Consider the following 5,531-nt stretch of genomic DNA (forward strand, 5'->3'; position numbering starts at 1 on the left):
CCGCGGAGCAACTAGGCCCGTGTGCCACAACTACTGAGCCTGCGCGTCTGGAGCTTGTGCTCTGCAACAAGAGAGGCCGCGATAGTGAGAGGCCCGCGCACCACGATGAAGAGTGGCCCCCGCTCGCCGCAACTGGAGAAAGCCCTCGCACAGAAACGAAGACCCAACACAGCCATAAAATAAATAAATTAATTAATTTAAGAATCTAAAAAAAACCAAAAAACAAAAACAAAACATAACTTAAAAAAAAAAGAATAGATATATAAGTATACGTATAACTGAATCACTCTTCTGTACATTTGAAACTAACACAACATTGTAAATCAGCTGTGCTTCAGTTACAAAAAACCAGTTTCAGAGGGAGTTCATGCTTCCCAGGGCCAGGACATGAGCTCCAAGTAGCATCTGGAAGGAGGGCAAATAAAGCTTGAACAAGGGCAGCAAAAATAGGAATCTGTTGGCGGCAGTAGCCAGGTGCCTCAGGGATTTACACGGCTGCTTTTTTGATTTGGGCAGAGGGATGGACAGAAGTGATTTAAGGCGTTTTGGGGTGAGTTTTTTGAGTCCCCTGCAATAACTCCTATCCTGAGTAGGTGGCAGTGGTTAGCACCCACTGAAACGCAGATCTGAAAGCTTTCTGCTCTTGTCTAGTGAGTGCCCTAAGGAGAACGGGAGGGTCTGTCTATCACCCTGCTCATCTAGCTACAGAGTAAGAGATCCCCCATGTATTGAGCAAGGGTGGGGCCTGGGGTAAAGGCTACAAAGCGAAGTCAACTGTAGGGACTTGGGAAGATGATAGAGGAAGACACGCAACATCCCTGAGGTACATGAGTCCGTGTTAATCGTCTCCCTCTAAACGCAATTGCAGAGAGAAATTGTGAGTGAGGAATCAACAGCGGGGGAAAGAAAGCTGAGCAGAGGTCAATCACTGTAAACCAGGCTGCGTCAGCGGGGGTTGATGTGAGGATAGCGGCTGGATTAGGGACTCTGGGGTGGAGAGGGGTGGCAAGAGTTTACGGATTTACCCCCTTGTACAAATACTAAAAGCAATAACATTTTTTAAACATCTTTATTGGAGTATAATGGCTTTACAATGCTGTGTTAGTTTCTGCTTTATAACAAAGTGAAAAAATATGGAACACTTCACAAATTTGTGTGTCATCCTTGTGCAGGGGCCATGCTAATCTCTGTATCATTCCAATTTTAGTATATGTGCTGCCGAAGTGAGCACATAAATAAATTTTTTAAAAAAGAAATCCAATTCCAGATCCTCTTTTTAAAAAATATTCATTTATTTATTTAGGCTGCGCTGGGTTTTAGTTGCAGCACACTGGATCTTTAGTTACGGCATGCAGACTTCGTAGTTGTGGCATGCATGCAGGATCTAGTTCCCCAATCAGGGATTGAACCCGGGCCCCTTGCATTGGGAGCACGGAGTCTCATCCGCTGGACCACCAGAGAAGTCCCCCTATTCTCTATCTTAAGTTAAATGTTGGGTGCTGGGGTGTGACTGAGGATAGACTGACCTTGTCCTTGATGGGGAATTGCCCCCAGAAGGGGGAGAACGGACCCTCTGAGGGCTCGGTGTTCTAGGATGATTGCTTTTTTTTTTTTTTTTTTTTTTTTGGCTGTGTTGGGTCTTCGTTGCTGTGTGCAGGCTTTCTCTAGTTGCGGCAAGCGGGGGCTACTCTTTGTCATGGTGTGCGGGCTTCTCATTGTGGTGGCTTCTCTTGTTGTGGAGCATGGGCTCTAGGCGTGCGGGCTTCAGAGCACAGGCTCAGTAGTTGTGGCCCATGGGCTTAGCCGCTCCGCGGCATGTGGGATCTTCCCGGACCAGGGGTCGAACCCGTGTCCCCTGCATTGGCAGGCAGATTCTTAACCACTGCGCCACCAGGGAAGTCCCCTGGATGATTGCTTTTTAAGCTTTCCTTTATTTGAAGTTCAGGACAACTGTTTTCCCAATGCCTGACTTTTTACAGAATGTGCAGTTGTCTTGGGACAAAGGCAAGGACTGTTGATTTTAATTGCTTTTTTCTCCTGCTTTCCTGCAGGCTATTTTATTATATTATATTATATATTTATTTATTTAACATCCTTACTGGAATATATTTGCTTTACAATGGTGTGTTGGTTTCTGCTTTATAACAAAGTGAATCAGTTATACATATAAGTCCCATATCTCTTCCCTCTTGTGTCTCCCTCCCTCCCACCCTCCCTATCCCACCCCTCTAGGTGGTCACAAAGCACTGAGCTGATCTCCCTGTCTGCAGGCTATTTTAAAAGAATTGAGAAGCAGTCTCTGTAATAACATTGAGAGATTGTCCATCCCAACTGCACGATTTTGGATTTGCCTCTTTATATCAGGGAGAAGATTTCCAGCTAAAGCAGAAATCAAAAGATTTCTGTGTTCTGGGGCTTTTGGGTTTGATGCAGTGTGTCTTTGAAAAGTCTGCACAGAGATCCTTCCACAGAGATCTGGGGATGTTCGTCTTCTTTCTGAGCGCACGATTCAACCTGGAACCAGTTCACCTTTGGAGGAAAGGCCTTCAGCATCATCCCTATCAGCCTCTACCTGCATCATTTCCTGGTCATTTGCAGGAGGGCCTGGGAAGGATTGGCCACCAGTTTCCCCGGCGTGGGGAGTTTTCTCCAGGAGGTCTTGGCGTATAACTATAGTATAATCACGGGTGGAAAGAACACCCCTTACAAGCTGCCCCTATGAGCAGGGTTATAAATGGCCACTAATCTTTCTAGCTCCTCTCGACATTTGGCAGGATCTTCTGAAAGTGGGAGTAAAAGGGCTTTGTAGTTTAAAAGATCTGCTGGTGTCCAGGGCACGTGAACTCTTTGTGTTGGGGGTCCAGGATACATTCACCAAGCTCTTTGCCTGGGAAAGCCTGAAGCTGATGGGTTTTGATTACAGAGCCCTGGGAAGTACTCCTAATTGCCAGAGATGGCAAGACAGGTCCTGAAGCCTCTGCCAGTTTTCTTCCTCAACATCAGTATTTACATAAATAACCTATATCCCCCAGGCCTGGAGGATCCTGCCAGAGTGCTTTCTGGAATTCTTGCAGGGAAAGGGAACTTAATGCTCGCAGCTGGGTGTTTGAGAGATTTTCTGGGGAGGTTGGAGGAGTTTTAGGAATTTGCTGAGGAGGTGAGATTAGATTTGGGGAGGGGGATTTGGGGCAGGGACCCAGAGATCCAAAGATCTTCTGGAGGGTCAGGGACAGGGAGTTGGTTGTAAAGGGGCATATAGGAGGGTGGAAAAGGGGAATTTATGGGGGCTGTGGATTTTCATTTTTGTTCTAAGTCTGATTTCTCTTTTTTACTCTTGTTAAAGGAGTCCCTAAGGTTAGCCAGAATGCTCTTTTGCGTCCGTCTATCAATTTGATCTTGGTAACAACAGGACGCTTATTTAGGATGAGAGGTCTCTAAAATCTTTTTTTTTTTTTGGCTGCTTCGGGTCTTAGTTGCGGCACGTGGGCTCTTTGTTGCGCGCGGGCTTCTCTCTAGTTGTGGCCTGCGGGTTTTCTCTTCTCTAGTTGTGGCGCATGGGCTCCAGGGCATGTGGGCTCTGTAGTTTGCAGCACGCTGGCTCTCTCACTGAGGTGTGCAGGCTCAGTAGTTGTGGTACCCGGCCTTAGTTGCCCTGGGGCATGCAGGATCTTAGTTCCCCGACCAGGGATCGAACCCACGTCCCCTGCATTGGAAGGCAGATTCTTTACCACTGGACCACCAGGGAAGTCCCCTCTAAAATCTTTTAAAAATGTAAATGTTTTTCCAGATCAAAGGATCCCTTATCTCACCATTGATGGGTAGGATCTTCAAAGGTGTATCCATTCTAGTAGTGACTCAATCCAGTAAGCCTTTTTATGGCAAGATCCAGAGGTAATTTTCCTGGCTTAGAATAAATGTTCACCGTGGATCCAAGAGGCATCACCCAAATTGGTTGCAGAAGACATAGCTCCCATGGTCCAAAAGGCCACTCCCAAAGATAGACCTTAAGGAGGCAAAGATCCTTATTGCCACAGGTGGTAAAAAATATTTATGAAAACTCATGTCTCCAGTCTCCCACAGAAACGAGACACTTCCAGTCACAGACCTGGTAATCTGTGATTACAAGCAGTCAAGACTGGGATGGGATTTTCCCAGCACTGACGAGGCAACAAGGTTAGAGCAACACAGCCCCTGATGGACTTGGACTCCTGATTAAAACGAACTCCCCTGAGGGCTGGTACCATCAGAGAAAGAAAGTGCTGCTTGTCACTTCGCATCTGGGCTTCCTACACCCTGCTGGCCAGCCACTTGATGCAAGCCGCGCCCCCCCCAGCTGGGCAAACCAGAGAGAGTGTTCTCACTGGTTACAAAGCCAAGCTCTCAGGACACCAGAGGAGATGAAAGGAGAGTTTCATCTGGTTCGTTTTTTTTATGGGTGACCCACAGCAAAGTTTGTCTAGATAGATGCCAGTCTGGGAACTGTAAACTCACCAAGCTGTGAGGCCAGCTGAAACCCCAGGCTTGTAGAGCCTTTGCCTTTCTTCTACCTTATGATTCTCCTAATGACAATCAACACAAGAGACAACCATCATCAAAAAGTCTACAAATAATAAATGATGGAGAGGATGTGGAGAAAAGGGAACCCTCCTATACTGTTGGTGGGAATGTAAATTGGTGTAGCCACTATGGAGAACAGTATGGCGGTTCCTCAAAAAAAACTTAGAGCTACTATATGATCCAGCAGTCCCACTCCTGGGCATATATTCAGAGAAAACTCTAATTTGAAAAGACACGTGCACCCCAGTGTTCATAGCAGCACTATTTACAATAGCCAAGACATGGAAGCAACCTAAGTGTCCATCGACAGATGAATGGATAAAGAAGATGTGGTACATATACACAATGGAATATTACTCAGCCATAAAAAAAGAAATAATGCCATTTGCAGCAGCATGGATGGACCTAGAGATTATCATACTAAGCGAAGTATATCAGAAAGAGAAAGACAAATACCATGTGATATCACCTATATGTGGAATCTAAAAAAATGATACAAATGAACTTATTTACAAAACAGAAACAGACTTATAGACATAGAAAACAGACTTATGGTTACCAAAGGGGAAATGGTGGGGGAGGGATAAATTAGGAGTTTGGGATTAACAGATACAAATTACTATATATAAAATAGATAAACAACAAGGACCTACTTTTAGCACAAGGAACTACATTCAGTATCTTGTAATAACCTCCAACAAAAAAGAATCTGAAAAAATATATATATATATACACACACACATACAGGCAAAGGAACACAATGACCATCTCTGGAAGGGAAAGGATGAATTAAAACCCAGAGTACTCAAGAGAAAAAACACAAGAATCACTATACACCCCCAAAACTAGTTCATACTAATGTTTTCTCCAGCTAAGGTAAGTTTAGAAGGGAAGAAATACTGTAGAGTCTTGTACTGCTGGGTTTGATCAGACCCCACGCAGAGAAAAGAAGTCTTACCTTTTGCTGCCTCCAG

General features: G+C 45.1%; 1 non-coding gene across 1 annotated transcript; it reads right to left on the reverse strand.

The window, feature by feature from the left end:
- Nucleotides 1-1,127: 1,127 nt before the first annotated feature.
- LOC114236123 (U6 spliceosomal RNA) lies at nucleotides 1,128-1,231 on the reverse strand. Its single transcript, XR_003622148.1, has one exon. It is a non-coding gene; the product is annotated as a U6 spliceosomal RNA (small nuclear RNA).
- Nucleotides 1,232-5,531: the final 4,300 nt, after the last annotated feature.

The sequence above is a fragment of the Balaenoptera acutorostrata genome, chromosome 19 (genome assembly GCF_949987535.1).
Source record: "Balaenoptera acutorostrata chromosome 19, mBalAcu1.1, whole genome shotgun sequence".
Lineage (NCBI taxonomy): Eukaryota > Metazoa > Chordata > Mammalia > Artiodactyla > Balaenopteridae > Balaenoptera > Balaenoptera acutorostrata.